The sequence below is a fragment of the Acanthaster planci genome, linkage group LG08 (assembly GCF_054643075.1).
Source record: "Acanthaster planci isolate LZ-2023a linkage group LG08, COTS_SCS, whole genome shotgun sequence".
NCBI classification, from domain to species: Eukaryota; Metazoa; Echinodermata; class Asteroidea; order Valvatida; family Acanthasteridae; genus Acanthaster; species Acanthaster planci.
This window is the reverse complement of record NC_141784.1, coordinates 13366251-13383351: the sequence shown is the minus strand read 5'-3', so window position 1 is coordinate 13383351 and position 17101 is coordinate 13366251. Positions and strand designations below refer to the sequence as shown.

Here is a 17101-nt window from a genome sequence, read left to right as displayed (position 1 = left end):
TGTGCATGATGCGCTGAAACGGATATTTAAAGCATTTCAATTTTCTGTCGTGTCATACAGAATTACAGAGGAAAAAAAGGGGAAATGGAAACTACTCCATTCTCCTGTTAAAAATGGAGCAACCATACCAAGACAGAGTTGGTTTGGGTCTGAAAGAAGGTATTTTCCCAAGAATCAGAACGAACCAGAGCCGATGCCATTCCTCACAAACAGCAGAAGAAACGAAACCCTGAAAGGAACCTTCCCGTCTTCCAGAATTTTTTTTTCATTGGGGACTTGAGTGGGAAATAGGCTATATAAAAAAGATAAATGTGCTACACCCCAATATGGTGATTACACCTCCAACCAAAGTTTATCGATCCCAAGATATTTCAGTAGTGTTAAATGGCCAACCTAATTGCAGCAGTATAGGATCTTCCAATAGTAGAGTGTAAACATTTTTCCAACAGATCAGACTTCACGTAATCTCAAGGGCTGGGTCCTTTTCCTTTTACTTACTCCGCCCTTATGACTTGTCTAGAGGAAAGTTTGAGAGGAAAAAGGAAAAAACATCGTAGGACATACTGGCTTTATCCGTGGAACATCTTTGCTGAGTTTTGACGTGTATTTGGTAACTAGTCTGGTAATTATTCATGCTGGGGCTTATATTAAAAACAGTGACCCAAATAATTGCTGGTATATAGTCAGAAATTGATAGAAATTTGTTGTGAAAAGAATAGACTTTTTCGGTGGACGGAATGAAATCAAAATAGTTGATGCCATGGTGTGTCTTCAACGAATTGGATTTTCCCTGAAATCGCATCGAGTTAAATAAATGATTTCGGTAACTTTACGCCAAGGCGTTCACAATTTGACTTATGCCACGCTGTAATGAAATCAGAGTTGATACGTGCTTCAAACAATTTAAGCCGTAACTCTGTTGTTGTGGTAACCTGATATCAGGAGAGATTTTCGCACAAACTTCAAATCCGTCGATGCCATTATCGGATCCGAGCGAGCTACACGAGTGCGATGACATCGTCCTCACATTTTGAACTGCAGATGGCGCCCTACACGTTTAGCGTGGCATCAAGAAACGGCGGCCCCGAACAAGTATAACTGAGGGTTATGTGTTACAACTCACTCAAAGTGTCGAGTTGTGTGAAGCTGAGTGAATATGCCCTGCCATCCTATACTATGTGATGCCTTTGTCATCTGTTAATGGTTTTAGCTCTGTAATTGTTAGCTCTAAGGCCGAGTTCGGGCGGCTTGGTCCCGTCTGTTCACGAACAGCTCCATTTGTTGTTCGTGGGACGGCCGCTCGAACGCCGGGAACAAACAACCGGTTATCGCGGGTAGTTAGTGACAAGCAACATGCAACATGGCGGCGTCCATGTAGGCTACTTTCTTCGAGAGTTAATGTTTGGATGGGCTGAATTCTTTTCTATATAAACAGGAACATTCATTTCGGTGTAAAATAATTAATATTAATTTTGCAAAACTTCTCATTGTCTATGGCTTTGGAAGCCATCACTAGCTACTTTTTGCAGCTGTTCAAGGGGAGTCAAAAATCAAAATCTCTCGAGTTTTTCCATGTGTTCCTGTAAAACCCGGACGAGGTGGTGGTGTGTGATCCTGTTCCGAGAAAAGTGTTCTTGAATCGTGTTCCCGTTGTTCGAGCCGGAGAACAAGAAACCTGTGTCAAGAACAGGCCCCCCGAACTCGATCTAAGTGTCAAAGGAAAAGATTATTTAAAAGGCTTATATTGATCAATTAGTTTGGATTATATGCAGCGAGGTGTCCCTTTCTTGTAAAAAATTCTTATGTTTCTGTTCGAAAGTAATAACTAGAGCAATTTAGAAAAATAAATTGTTCATATTGTATTTGGAACCGAGGGGAAATGTACAGTGCCGAAGCATAGCGAGAACTAGTACAGCCAACAGATGGCGCTGTTCAGCATTGCTGCACCAAAGGAGGCGGATGTTTGCCCATGACACCGGGCCTTAACAGAGCCTTGTTTCCAGGCGTCCCTGTAGGTTCTGTTGACTCGCTATCTCTGTATCCTGCCAACAGGCTTTTATTTTCATTCGCTCGATCATTCTGTAATTGATTGGGTGTTTTTGTAGCTTGCCAGTTTGCGAAATATTAATTATGAAGTCAATTTTGTGGAGTCCCTTGTTCTAGTCATCGAAATCCATTTGTTCTTAAGAATTTCTGGATGCTTGAAACACTAGCTTTACAAATCCTTGTAGAATCGGGGGATTTGGAACCTGATTCTAGACGAGCTTTGCATTCATATCTGGTCTATAGGTGGAAATATGTACCAAATTAAATTTCAAGGTGGATGTGGTAGATATGTCCTTTGCAGATCTTAGCAAAATTGTGGGAATTAAACGTTGAATTCCAAGTCTAGACGAGATTTACATTCATATCTGGTCTCTGCGAAAGTAAGGCTTTCAAGATCAATCGATATTCATCAATATTGTTGCCCTCGTCTCTGCTAGTCTCAGGCTACTTATTCACCCTACTACTCTAAAAGGAGGATCGTTTCTAGATGTACTTTGCGTCGGGGAGTTGTTGATTTCTAATTACGGGTTTGGCCCTTACATTGAGGTACATAGGGGTCGCTCTTATATTATATCCCCCTATGTTCGGAAAGATGGAGAGAGAAAACAAGTTATGTAGTAAAAAAAAAAAATTAAGGATGAAATACACCGGGAGACCTCGTCCTTTCGATTACTCCAATAATCAATTTCTTCGGTGCTGACATTAATTCTACACTTATCCATTGCAGAACCGGCAAAGCCTTCGCTCCAGTCGCCTAGCGCTCAAACAGGGCGCAGGGAGGGCTGATGGCTTTTCCCTACGATTGGCTACATTGTGCGCGACCTTTGACCGCAAGGTGGTCACTTCCTGTTAGCGAAGTGTTATTTAAATTTTTTGGTTTGCCAATGGCAATGCTAAGTGTCGGCTGTCTGGTAAAAAACACATCCTTGATACAATCACAGTAATTCATCTTCTCACTAAGTACCACTGATCGCGTGTTTTTGGCGAAATACTTGTATTATATAGGTATCTTTATTAATTTTGGATGAAACAATTAAGTGTAGCGAAAAATGTTCAGCTCTGAGGAAGAGAGCGAATAAATATCGAATTGATAACCGCCGCTGGTGTAACGCAATGATCGAGCTCGCGTCTGGCAGAAATTTGCCCACAGTGCTCTGCACGTCGTTAGCTGTGAACCTGTGTGACACTAAAATCTTCCTTCATTAAATTTTTGCAAGGCCATCAGCCCTGTTCTGGCGCTGGGTTGGTGACGAGCGAAGGCTGAGCCAACAGAGGGCGCCATCTGTTGTTAGAGCAGACTGCACTTGTTTTCGGACTCGTTTCTTGATAGTCCTCTAAACTTAGCACGTTTCAGTTATCATCTCGCTTTACTTTCACGATTTACTAATCGTCTGGATTATGTTAATTTAGGGCCCCTATCTTGAGTCCTTAAAGTACGGTCATCTAGGTTTTTATTTATCAATTTTATTTATAGAAAACGTAATTTAGCAGCTGCATTTTGTTCTGCTGGAACAAATAGTGGAAATATCATAACGCGACAAAACGCCTTCTTCAGGGAGAAACGTTGATCTGAAACAGCCGTTCTACTCTCCAGCCCGAAAATTTTCAGTCTATGTGGGGAAAAAGTTTCCCCATTTGGATGTGGAATTGGACGCTCGTTTTGATCGTGAACACATTAAAATCCTCTCCACGACATCGTTTTTGATGACCTTTCGCGCTAAACTTAGAAAATTGCCGTCAATTCATCATTTACTAGAATCGGTGCAATTTGCAGCACCAGGAATGTGTTTTCTTTGAGATGGTTGTTTCCAACAACCGTTTGCTAAGTACACACGTTGAGCATTGGTGGAATACGGGAACAGGCAATGCTGACAAAACTAGGGAGATTTTGTCCCTGTGCGTTTGTGTCAATATTTTGACTTTGCCCTTGTTTCCTCTACAAATTGCAATTTTTCATCGAGCGTAACTGAAACTATTTGTATGATTTTTGCGTACATGCCTTTTGTTAATGATCCGTGTAGAGCAGACAAATTGAAAGCAAATAACTCTTTTGTTTTCGATAGAAAATCAGATCAGAGTATCCTTAACTTCCTCCTTCCCAGTTCATGTTGCAACACGAGCTTTCAAGTCATAATAATTGGCTGGGTTTTTTTTTCTCGGTTTTTCCTGAATACAGGAGTGACTTGCAAAGAAGTGTCCCCGATCCTGTCAGTTTGATTCAAATCATCAAACCATGTAGGGAAACTGCCTAATGCAAAGTTTAAGGACAATTGTCCTTGGGAAAAACTAATTTTTATTCTGAAAATAGAACTCCCTTGGAGAATAGTCTATCCTGGCAGAAATATCATAATCGTTACCATCATGATTACATCACGAATCCTCCGAATAAAGATGATATTTTGATGTTTCTAAATTCGGGACTTTCGCCCCCCGCATGATTCCGACTTATCTTAGGGCCCAGTCCCCGAGTCCGCCGGCACGGCTGTAAAAGCCTCCGCTGGCGTCCCACGGCACACCGGATGAGGCCCACGTACGAATGTGCTCTCAGTCACATCACAAGCGCTTTGTCACTCGCAATATTCAAAGCTTTCAATGCGTAATGTAGCAGGGATCTTGGGTGGCGACTCCGTGTTCCAGCGGCGAATCCCGCGGATTATTTTGTCGTTGTATCTCAGGAATCCATTTGCTGGTTCACCCCCTCGATCTGTTCACTTTCATCGCCAGATGTACTATCATAAGTCGAAGCCTTGTATTGCCAAACCTTTTCCATCATTATGTACTTGGTGACATTGCTCTTGTTTTCACATGGTTTTTTTGTATACTGGATTTGTACAAACATCTTGAACGTCGGTTATACTGATTTTTTTTACCAGACATTCGCGTTCGTGAAATCAGAACAAGTGAGATTGGTGCAAACCAACTCTAACATTAAGTTTATTTTTTGAGATGCAAATTACTCGACGTTGTATCGGTTACTAAACGTTATTCTTGTTACCGTTGAGCATAACTTGTTCTATATGCATGTTCTTGGCGCTTTCTGATAATGAAAGAAATACAGAGGGATTTATGTGCAGGAAAGTACTTACAGAAACTTTGACAGTTTGTTAGCCTAGTGATGGTGACGCACTTTTTTATTTTCCGTTCGATTGGCAAGGAACCAATTAATCATGTTGTGGCATATGCATTTTGGATGGCTTCCAACAGTAGGCCCATATTATTGAAATACGAGTGTACTATTTATTTTCACTGCCCGGGTCCCCATCCAATTTGCGTTTGGCTCCAAACCTCCTGTTGGAGATGGAATTAGAAACCTTACAGCGTTTTACACTGCCTTGTCTAATTATGTGAAGATTTGATACTATTGAGGAAGACGATTACTTTTTGGTTGTTTGGTAAACGAGCAAATAAACATTTTTAAACTAACAATCACATTTAAAAATGAAGTCAGGAAGGTTGTGCCACAAGTCAGATTTTGTTTAGTATTTCTTTAAAATAAACGCTTTTGGCTCCTGTAATCCATCAGGCTTTAGTTGTAAACACCAAGAATCAATTTGTGTGCGGGGACCAAAAGATTGTCTTAATCAATTTCGAAAGAGGGCTTGTGGCGTGTTACTCAGATAGTCACTCCGGCCGTCACGGACTGGAACCCGCGATTTCTGGCAATATATACCCAAGCCGATCATCATGCAAGACTGTCAGGCCGATAACAAAACGCCCGCTATCGGCTACAGAATTCTTGATGTTCTTTACTTGCAAAGTACACATGCAACTGAGTTGTTATTTTTAAAAGGGAACTTGACAGGCACAAGAGGCGAAGAATCGCTGAAAATTTCAAAGACATTTCTATGTAAGGAATTTGACATATGCTTGACGTTTGCTCTTTGTCAAATAACAATCTTGGAGTTGCTCTATAAAAGAAATTTCTCCTGGTCGTTGGCAATAATTGTGTAAAACGTGGGATGACTTACCCTGAGATCATAATCTTTCATTCAGCTTATTACATTGGAATACTCTTGTGGGAGTTCCTTGTCGTTATGAATAGGCGAGCGTCTACAGCGGAGAGATTCCCTCAAGGTCTCTGACATTTTAAGGAGATCCTTGCCCGTTGCAGCTGTAGGAGGCGAGAAGTCAACATCAAAAGCCCGGTCCGCGCTGGCCGGTCAGCGTCTTATTAGGGAGATGTCATTAAGATTAGACGGCTCTCTCCGTGGAATTCCATGATGTCATCAGGAGACAATTCAATCAGTTTCGTTCTGGGGAAATCTATAGCAATTATTCGTTGTCATTCCTGGCGGCTTTTGACGCCCCTTACAAGATCCTGAGCCGCTCTGCCGTAAGATCAATCCTGTTTAGCTATCCGGATGCACGCGCCTTTTACCGGATATTGTTTTTTACCAATTTTTTTTATATGATCAGGTCGCCGTTTCTAAGTGGTTGTCTGACCTTTCCATTTACGTGGCACTCTGCGTGACGCCACAATCTCGTTCGGGCCAATTACTGGTTAAGTTTTTAAAGAGTATCTAATTAGTCGTCCACTGTGACTCCAAACAAACCGATCATTGCCTTTGACTTTTAAAGATATGTTCGTGCATTCTCAGGTGATACTGCATAGTGTCTGGTGGAGTGTGGTCCTAGTCTAACGCCCCGTGTCAGTCACATCTCAAATCAGAGTGTCAATTGCTAAAGCAATGGCATGACTTTGTTAAAGCCAGCGCTCATTTTAATTCGCCCACGCTAACATTTGTATCTTTAGGGGGGTTCCTTGGTTCTCGTGTATCAAAAAAGTAGTGTGTGAAGTACAGTTCTCAGATCGCTCCGATATAAAGCAGAATCCTGGAGGCTGAAATTTGGACAAAATGTCTCTTTATGTAATACAAAGTGTCTGATAGATAAGTATGGTACACGTTGAAAATTCCCCCTTTGGGAGTAAATTCCAAATAGCTATTTCGTGAATTTCTTGTGTGGCGCGTCAAATGTTTTGTACCCCACAATATCATAAATAACCGTAAATGGGTGGGCGACAGTTTAACGAGCAAACGATGGGGATATATATATGTGTGTGTTTAGCGCCCTCTGGTGACGAATATAACTCGTTAAAGTCGTCTCCAAAAATGTTTACCCTGCTAGTTTACAAACTTGTTTTCCCCAAACTACATACCCTCGTTTCTTGTCAAAATCGAGTTCCAGCAGCAATGAAATTAGAACTTGTGACGAGAACCGGTAGTTTTCGAAGAAGTTCAGCTCGCACAAGCTCTGGCATTAAACTGGTATTAAACAGTCTCAGAGGCATCATGGCACGCTTGATGTTCTACTTTGTGAGTATTTTCATTTTATCCGTGGCTGTGGGAAAAATATTGTCTCATTGTACAGGTACAAAATTTGTAAAAATTTCATGCGAGCTTTAAACAAACTGAATACACTTGGCCTGGCAAGAAGTCTGCCTTCTAATAAGGAATGAATTGGTGCGTTTTCGACTTTGATAGTGCCCATATTATACCTTTAGATCTACACATCCAGATGAACCTACAAATTTACTTTATTCGGCCCCAGTTATGGTTTGGTTATTTTATAGTCATTATACGGTATGTCTGTGTTGCCCAAACATCATCTTGTTGGTATCCAAAGAAAGAGGAAGTGAACTTTCAAACTGCTTGCGTATAAAATTAGAAAATGTTCGTAAGTTAACATGGGCAATTCACCCCGAAATGTCGATTTTTCTGACTTCGTTATTTCCGTACTAATTTGTGATTTTCATGAAACTGATATGAAATGAAACTAGAGAGCGTTCGAAGGGTATGTTTCTGCTATTGTTAATTATGCTCATACTCACCCTTTACGTCGGGCCCTTTTCAAAACGTGGCTATGGATTCGCCTTATTAAAAACTCGGGAATGTTTCTGTGGCCAGCGACCATGTCGAACAGAGGAGAAGTCAAAGTTTGAGAAAAGACGCAAGGTTGACATTACCATAGCCAAAGCCAGTTGGAGCGCAGATTGTGGTCAGGCCTAATCGTTTGTTGGATGGTTGAACTGCTGTAGGTTGGATAACTTTGCGTGGTAGACGACGCCACTGGCATTAAAATCACGCTCTTCGAAATGGCAACGAGACAATGGAGAAACACTGCCAGCGAAAAATGCGACTGGCGGCAGGATTTCAGCACCGTATGGGTCGACCTACATCGTTCGAATGAGACTGTTCGCATTTCATGTTATGCAGAAACCTCATTTTCTGGACCGTCTCGGTACCCTTAAAGGTTAATCTTATTCTTTTATCCTCTGTAATATCTTTTATTTAATATGACCAGTTTATTTCAATCATCAGATATGAATCTTGAGCTTCAATCGCCTTATTTTTTTCAATTGTCTATAATCGAATTTCTGATACCCCTTTAAAGGGACGAATCCTTAAAAACCTTAAGTTACAGTTGGGGCAAAACGTTTACATACACCTGGTAGAAAAACAGTTTTCCTCAATTTTTCGCTGTTTGAAATAGTTTTGCCAACTTTTTCTTCGTGAAGGTCAGACAAATCGTATCTCAACTTAATGTTCATAGTGTGTACTTTAATTGAAAATACTCAGAGACATTTATTACGGTTCAAAATATAAATATTTCTGAAATGTCGTTTTGTGAAAATTTACATTTGCCCCCTTACTGTCGTTCAAATCACTTCAAATCGTGGTCCACTGCCACTATGAGATGTGACAAAAATACAGAAAGTGGCACTAGATATTAGGGTTGGAGTATGTAAAATTTTGATTTATTTGTAAATATAAATAGGTTATATATGAATCATATATCTCTTGAGTGCTTTTATTTGACGCATACACCATTTACATTTAGTAGAGACCCATTTTGTATGTCGTGTGAAAAGAAAAGTTGGTAGGAATGAGTAAAGTTGTGAAATTTGAGGAAAACTGTTTTTGTTCTACCAGGTGTATGTAAGCTTTATGCCCCAACTGTATGTGCATGTATGCCGCATTCTCTAGCCTTGTTAACAGGTGTTTTAAGAATGAAAACGGACAAACACCGAACCGTAAAGGTGTACTGATGCGCGGCTCACTTAGACTTGATGACAAGTCGTGTTTTTGTCTGTGAACTTAAGTTTAAATCTATCGGCACGGCTCTGGTACAAGACAGTAACAAGTTTTGTCTTCTCCTCGAGTTGGGGACGAGGCAACTAACGGCCCTGCGCAAAGATAGAATTACGTGTATACCATCGCAGTGATATTACGCGTGGACAGCAAAACCAAATCAGTTACCGACTTGGCACCAAGTCTATGACTCACTTGGCTGTCATGCTGTCAAGATTGCCTTGCGTAGCTCATGTATGGCCGACCCTGGGGTCGCTACAAGACTTGGATTTGCGCGTGGGGCCAGGCGTCGATGACCGAACAGCCGTTCGTTGGGTACCCACTGAAAAAAGGTTAATGCATTGGCAAAAAGGAAAAGTGTGTAAAATGCTTTTAAAACTCCTCAGTTTTTCAAAGAAGGTGTAAATAAAATTTGGCCTCTTAAAGAAATAAAAAACAATGGCTCACGAAGCAACATATCGGAAAATAGGCAATTGGGTAGTGCCACTATTTCGTCTCCGTGCCTGACTTGATCGTTTCCAAAACGATTATTGTAATGTTACCTAACACAAAAACATCAAAACTTTACGGTATGACTTAAGCGGCCCTGCGCCATATTACTACTAGATGTAAAAATCCCCGTAAAAAGAAATGAACAGTCTGCAATAAATGCGCTCTGACTCTCTTTTCCAGGGAGACATGTAAGCCCTTCCAATACATAACACATTATTCTACTCAATTGATTTAAAAGCATCAGCATTTTACTGAAAAAATGACAAAGGAACGTTGATTCAAATTTAATAAACAAGTTATATCGCGATGATGTGGAATGTATTCACTGTTGCATGTAGTGAACTTCCGAGGTTAACAAAGCCTGTAGCGGTGCTTGAAAAGGGCGATTGAGGCACTTCGCACGAAATAATGCGTCGCTCAAGGCGTGCTCTAAGTTAAAATATTTGCCTAATTGTTTCCGTTTCAAATTCTTCAAATAATTTGTTTCCATTAATTGAAATACATTGCCAGGGTTGAAAACGAAATTTTGAATGGCAGTAAATAATGTCTGTCCATTTCTTCTAACGGCGCTGTTGTTTAAAAGCTTCCAGGTATTCCTAAAGAAGTAGATTATTTTACGAGATATTCAGACTAAAATCGAAAATCGAAGTCACGATGCAAGCTTTCGTATCTATCGTCCATTGGTCCACTGCATAAAGGCCTGGTAGCTAGGAGTTTGGTTAAGGATTACAGGCAATTGTCTGGCAAAGAGACTTAAGATATAAAAATCTTGGAAAGGTGCCAAAACGTCAGTTGCTAAAAACATGTAAATCGTATCTAGTGGAATGTGTCTCTCGGTTGTTTCTAAGCGTTGCGGATTCTTCTTGTCTTTGACATCTCGTCCTTCCTCGAGTGGCAACCTTGACAAAGAAAACCTTCGAACGTTCAAAACATATTGTAGGTCGACGAATTCTGTGGAACGCCAACAGAGAAGACAAATTTGAGCTGGTTCTATGTAAACAACAAAAGAGGAAAGGTTTTCCAGCTGGAGATCCGTGCAACAGCAAAACATGTTACCAAGCACATTGCAAAAGTTTAATTTGCTTCCCCCGCCCCACTATTCTTCGGCTGACGTAAGATTGACATGGTCAGAATTGAATTTCAAACTGATCCTTTGATTTAGACTGTTCTTCCTTTGTGATTCCCTTGATGAAATGCCAGCGCAGGGTGGATGTCGAAATAGCGTTGATTAAGCGAGTAGACGACGTCATCGGGTCATATTATTTTTCTTGGGTTAGGATTGAATGGTCTTTATTTCCCCTAGGCATAACACGCGCTATTGGGCCTTACCAGTGATTAAAAGACAAGGTGGAACGAACCTGCACCTGACTGTCAGCGTGAAATTGCTTTCCAATCCCCAGAATGCCTCACTATTACACAAAAGTGACCAGGATTAGCCGTATTAAAGCAACAATATGGGGTTGCTTCGTTTGTTTTTTTCAGGTTGTGGTAAGTTGCTGTCTAACTCCATTCAAATGGATGATTTTTTCAATGATTTTGCCTTCATTTTGTTGGGTCACGATCTCCTGATTATGCCCGGGGCACAAATGGTCTCCACGTGTGTAGGTTTCAGAGACTAACAATATGGCGTTGGAAATTCTCTCGGTAAGGGCAATTCGAGGCAATTTTTTTCTTTTACTTCTAATCCTAAAATGCACCTTTGTGATTTAGTCAACATTTTGATTGCCCAATAGTTAGTTCAGCGTTCGGGGGTTTTCGTGCTTGTGTGAATTTCCATATTCATGAGCAAAGCTGTGATGTCATCCAAGGGAAGAACGTCACTGTTGCATCGATTCGTGCTCAAAAATCCGCTAGAATTTGTGATATTTTGCTGCCCTAAGTCTACGTTTCTTTTCCGGCCTATTGTTTTGTAAGTACACGGCAAATAAGCTAACATGTAACCCTTTTTCGGGAGTATTGTTTATGAGCAAATTTTTAGTCAGTAATTAAAACAGAAAACATATAAAAACTAAACTATTTTTTACATTTCCTGATCGACATTCCCCGATCCCATTTCCCGATCGGCGACAGCGCCCTCAGTTGCACAGATAAAAACTTGGGCGGTTTAAAATGTTCAATCCCAAAAGGATGTTAAAACAGTGTTCATGCATGAACATGCAAGATCAGATGTACAGAAAGTGCGTTTAAAGTACCGCATCGCATGGGGACCCCTTAACAGTGTGCATTTTTGGTCATGTTGCCTTTTTTCTTTCACTGCGATGCAAAATGTTTTCTTATTCCTGTGTCGGAAATTCTCTTGGTTCGTGTATACGCCTCACTCTTTAAACCTCTTTCTGACGCGAAAAGAAAGGTGATTACACCGTTTGAGGCGAGTTTTGATCAAATTTGAAGTAGGGCGCAGAATTTATAACCAATTCCTCCGAGCCATTGGCAGTTCAAATTGAGGGGTTAGCTCACGCCGACACCTCCGTAAATGTGACAGTATAATCCGGGACAAAACGAGTATTGATGTTACCCGAACTGATGCAATCTTGCCGTCGTTGAAGAAATTGCTTTCTTTCGAAACAAGATCCATTACTTGAAGATAGCCCGCTTTAAAGCCCATCAAGAGAAATTTTGTTCCCAGGCGTTTAAAGAGGATCTACGGTACACCCGCCCCCGTCACTGTTCCTCTGTTTTCTGAAGGCTACGGCGGTAGCTCTATTTCACCGATTTATGATCATTCCCATAGAAACACTGCAATGCTTTTTGGGGGCCGTCTCCATTTGCGTCAGTAGGAAGTTTTAAAATGCTTAGGCGTAATACACGTCGGTTGACAGGTCCCGGCGATAGTGCAGGCAACACTGACTTCGATGCCAAAAAACCAAAAAAACAAAAAACCAAAAAAATTTCCGTTGTCCAAGACACACACACACCAAGTTAAAATTTATCTTCTCGTTTTTCATTTTCCGTTTAATTTACGGCAGATTAACCCATGACTTTGGAGGATTTCTATTCGAAAGATGATCACCGCTAAAAAAATAGTTTGAAGCCCATTGCTATTTTGAAAATTGATGCCTGCTCTCTCCCAAGAAATATAAAGCCACTTAGAGGGTCCCATGTTATCAAAATTGTACAGAAATGCAAGCTGGCAGACAACCTTTCAGTTATGGGACCCCCCCGCTCCAATTTCAGATGATTTCAGAGCATGTAAATTGTAATTTTGGTGCGTGTATAAGACCATTTCGAGCCTATTACTGTCCTGCAGTGGTGAGAAGAAAAATTACCGTATTCACCATTGGCATTTAGTGCCCGTTTTCAAATTTTGTGCCGGTGCACCTGCGGCTTGGATACCTTTATTTATATTGCGCCCTCAAGAGCAGATATAACCACAATCAAAACCAGTACATGTACACACTATATACATGATGTACCGTATAAAGTGAATGGAATGGAAGAGATCATATCCAATCTTTTGTTCCGGTTCGTCCTGCATTGGTTTGTAGAAAACTCAGAGCTACATGCCACGGCTCAGTGTTACAATGTATTGTGCGGTCCCCAACTGAAGGCAATCATGGCATGAACAAGCAACGCATTCGTGATCGGGCGGCCATGGAAGGGGCAATATACGTCGTGTTAAATTTACCGGCAACATAATCACATGATACTGTCGCTTTCCAGTCGTTGCTCGGCTTGGTCAGTGGCCTTGCGTGTGGACAGATCAGTAATTTGCGTGCTCATGTGTGCATGCGAACGAGATTGGATTAATGTCTCCTTCATGGGATGCTTCCCACTTCCCCTTTTACCCAGGGAAATCAACATCGGAGACGCTAAATATGGGCCGCCAGCCTAACTAGTTTTCGCAACACTGATATATGTATTCATCGCTAAGTTCTTAAGGGACCATTTTGTCTATTGTTAGAGGCGCAAACCTTTTTTCCTACCTTCCAAAAATGTTGTTAGTAGGTCCTACCCTGACGGATTTCGGCCCCGACCGGGGAGTTTCTTTTGACGGTGGCACGTTCAGTCATTCTTGTATACATTTCCATCATCCTCATTAAATGGTTCGGCGTTGACACGCTGTGAACTACATGTATATGGGTAAGTTAAGTTATTGTCACTGGCTCCAGCTGAGAGTGTCGATTACGAGGTAAGAATGGTGTTTAGCCCAGAATCTTGCGTGTAGTTTGGGGGTGCGATTTGACGGAATCATAACGCAAGGCGTCACTGGATAGGAGGGCAAAATGCCCCATCAATGGAAAACCATCCCCCCCCGGCTTGTTGTGTCCCATCTAGTAGCATTGGGCCGATGCTTTGTATAAGACACAGTTCTACTGGATTCTTCCCGTTGAAAAGCTGAAAGGTGAGAATTATTTGTCTGAGGCTTCTGAAAGGTTTCTATCAGAACTTGGACCCAAATTTTCTTTCCGCCTCAAATTGTCTCAAATTAAGCCCCCAAATTATTGAAAAAATTAACACCAACATGAGGGCTTCCGTAGTTTACGATCAGGCTGGCAAGTACATGCAGTCTGGTTTACTGATCTGACGATGTCTTTGAATGTTTCTCCAGCAGGCTGGCAGGCATCTCATTAAGCACAGATCTGGAGGCAGCAGTGTTGGAATTAGGGAAGATCTATGTATTCGTCCGAGCAATGCTTGAGAGTTGAGGCGCAACGCCGGCACGGGCGATCAATGTGAACACGGGGCTTGACGCCTGACTCTGATATTTGTTAGTGTGAGCTTTAGTTTTAAAGCCTAGAAACACGTTACCTCTCGAGTGTTAACTTAAGGCAGGTTGCGATAAACTTTGAAAATTTTCGGGAACCAGCACGAATTGTCAGCCACAGCGGCTACCTCACTATACGTCTCGTCAGAATTGTGAGGAGCTGGGAACCAGACCAGGTCGCTGAGTCAATGATAGCATGGCAGACGTTCATCACGTGAGCAGCATGCTGTGTGCAATTGAAAATGGTATTAAGGTCATACCCCACTGTATGCATTACCCATATTATGTCAGAGCGTTGCCTGTGGTTTATTTTTATGATATTGCAATCGACTGCGTGTCCCCCTTGTCAAAACGCAGCTGTAGAGAATTATTTTGTTAATTGAACTTGTGAATGACATGCGCCTTAAATACTGGTTGATTCGTACGTTGCGTTTGTGTAAATAGAGAGCACTTAAGGGGGATTTTGACTGCAGGTCGTTTGATTTGGTAAGACTATGCACGAGGGTAATGCACGCTACCTATCTGCCGTTTTGGTTAGTACTAGTATGTCTAGGAAGTGTCTGTTTACATTAAGGTAGATTGCGCACTGATGGGTCCTTTGCTCTTCAGCGCGCGCTGTGGAGGAAGGTCTTAGACGCAGTGACTGTGTCGCCAGGCTGCATGGATGTTGATGCTTGCAGAAACGCCATCAGAAGCCATCAATTCGCATTCAGCGAATCTCCGCTAAGCTGCCCAATCTCAACTTCACGGCGACCGAGTTGTTTATTTACCGAACGAGACTGGGCGTTTGAAGGTATTGAAGCGATCACCGACGCTCATACGGTATTTTGATTTCGGATGAAAAATTAATGTATGAAGCTGTGGTTGGTAGACAGATTACAGAATCAGGTATAAATATCACTTACAAGCTCGCACAGTTGCTTCTTAGCCACGTGACACATCGAGTCATGAGTTTACTAATTAACCCAATCGGATTTGGATATTTTCCTCTTGCTCAACGCACCTGCTCTCTCCCTGATGAGGTAGGATTTGTTAATAGCGCCATCTATTGGTTGAGCTGCCGAAGGTACATTAGACTCGTTCGCACGTCGTCTCCGAATAGGTACAAACTGAACAGATGGCCGGCTAATAACTGTAAGTGTACAGTATATGTAGGGTAGTGTAAATACACCTAACCTAATGCCTTGATTTTTATAGGCCAACTGCCCACAATCGACAACTGAAGGAATAGACTTCCTTTGAGGGTTTTAACGTCAGTTACCTGTTAATTCTTTGCTTAAAACACTATTGTAACTGACCTATCACTGACAATAATGTTTTGCATCTCAAGCTGTGTCGCCATTGTTTGCATTCCTGCTTGCGTTACGAGCTTACAAACCGAACGGGGAGAGAGGTTAAAACCTCGTATACACTTTTTCTGAGTATGAAAAATCATGATGATGAACTTGCGAATCGCTGGTCACTTTCAAATTTCGCGGGTGTTGCTAGCTAGCTCCGCGCTGCTTCCTTTACGCCACATACACAAGTTCTGTTCGATCCTCTACTAGTATCAGCATTCACTGCTTTTCCAGCCTTGATTTTTAGGTGTTGTTCTAACTATGTTTTCTTTGAAATTTACATTTCTATTAACCACAATACGTACATGAATATCATTGTGCCTTGGCAATAGGGGATTTAGCCAATAAAGCTCTCCATCTATCATCATTATATGCCCGCTGATGTACACTTTGGGGGGAGGGGGTAATAAAAAGTCTACTTTTTGTACGCTCGTGAAAATGATGAAAATTATGGACGGTCCCTTATTATCATATTCTAAGTGGTATATGTACATTCCCGGTACATGTCATTAATTATAAGGGTAGCGAAACAGGAACTATAGATGGTATACATTATACGTTAATATGAAACCTACCTCGTGATTATGTAGCCGTGGTTTATGATTGTTTTTGAACCTCTGCACAAACACAAACGAGCTGAGCTTTCTATTGAAGTTCTTGACCTTCCCTAAAGCTTGGCTAGTCGTGAGAAAAGGTACAGGCCTTAGAACAAAGTTAGAAGAGGACAGCGCCGTTAAGTGCACCACCGTTATGGATAACAAGAGAGTGGTAGACTCTCTTGTTTAGCCTTTTCGACACGGACTTTTCAACCCAAACTGCTACAGGCTTCCCTCATTTTGTCTTGGGCATATGCATTTTTCACTCGCACATTCTTATTTTTTTAATGAAATCGCAGAGCAGAAGACCTCTCTACAAATAACCAGCCCTGCTGGACATTAGTTTGTACTTGTCGTGTAAACAAAACGATATGATGTGCCAATGCGAACATCGTGGCTTCTGCATTCAGCACACGGATGTTGTAAGTCCGTGGATAAGCTGGGACTTGTTGGCATACACTTCGTCGTACGAGAATGTCATATAGCAACCTTGAATCCTTGGCACGGCTCTGCCAGTTTCATTTTGAATCGTGTGGCAAATTGGTCATCAACTCTGGGGGCGATTCATTTGCAGCGGGCTTTTTTTCCCATTACCGGAAGGGTATGAGTTTCGCCGGCGTTCAACTTCAGGCGCCATGACGTGTATTGCACCTAATCTTAGTCTGGATTTCCAAAGTTGAGTATGATAGAAATGACACCCGTGAAACGAGGTCCATCATGGGAGATTTAGCCCCCAAAATGTGAGGGAAGGAAACTATTCGACATTCCAGGAGTAACTGGGGGAGAAAATAGCCACAGTATAGGCCAGTATTTTAGGCAATGTAATTTCTGCGT

The 17101-nt window shown here is 41.7% G+C and overlaps 1 protein-coding gene across 1 annotated transcript in view; it reads left to right on the top strand.

Annotated features, from left to right (window-relative positions):
- Nucleotides 1-17101, top strand: part of LOC110977382 (atrial natriuretic peptide receptor 1-like) — a 275377-nt gene that overhangs the window by 80509 nt on the left and 177767 nt on the right. The gene's annotated exons all lie outside the window — the stretch shown is intronic.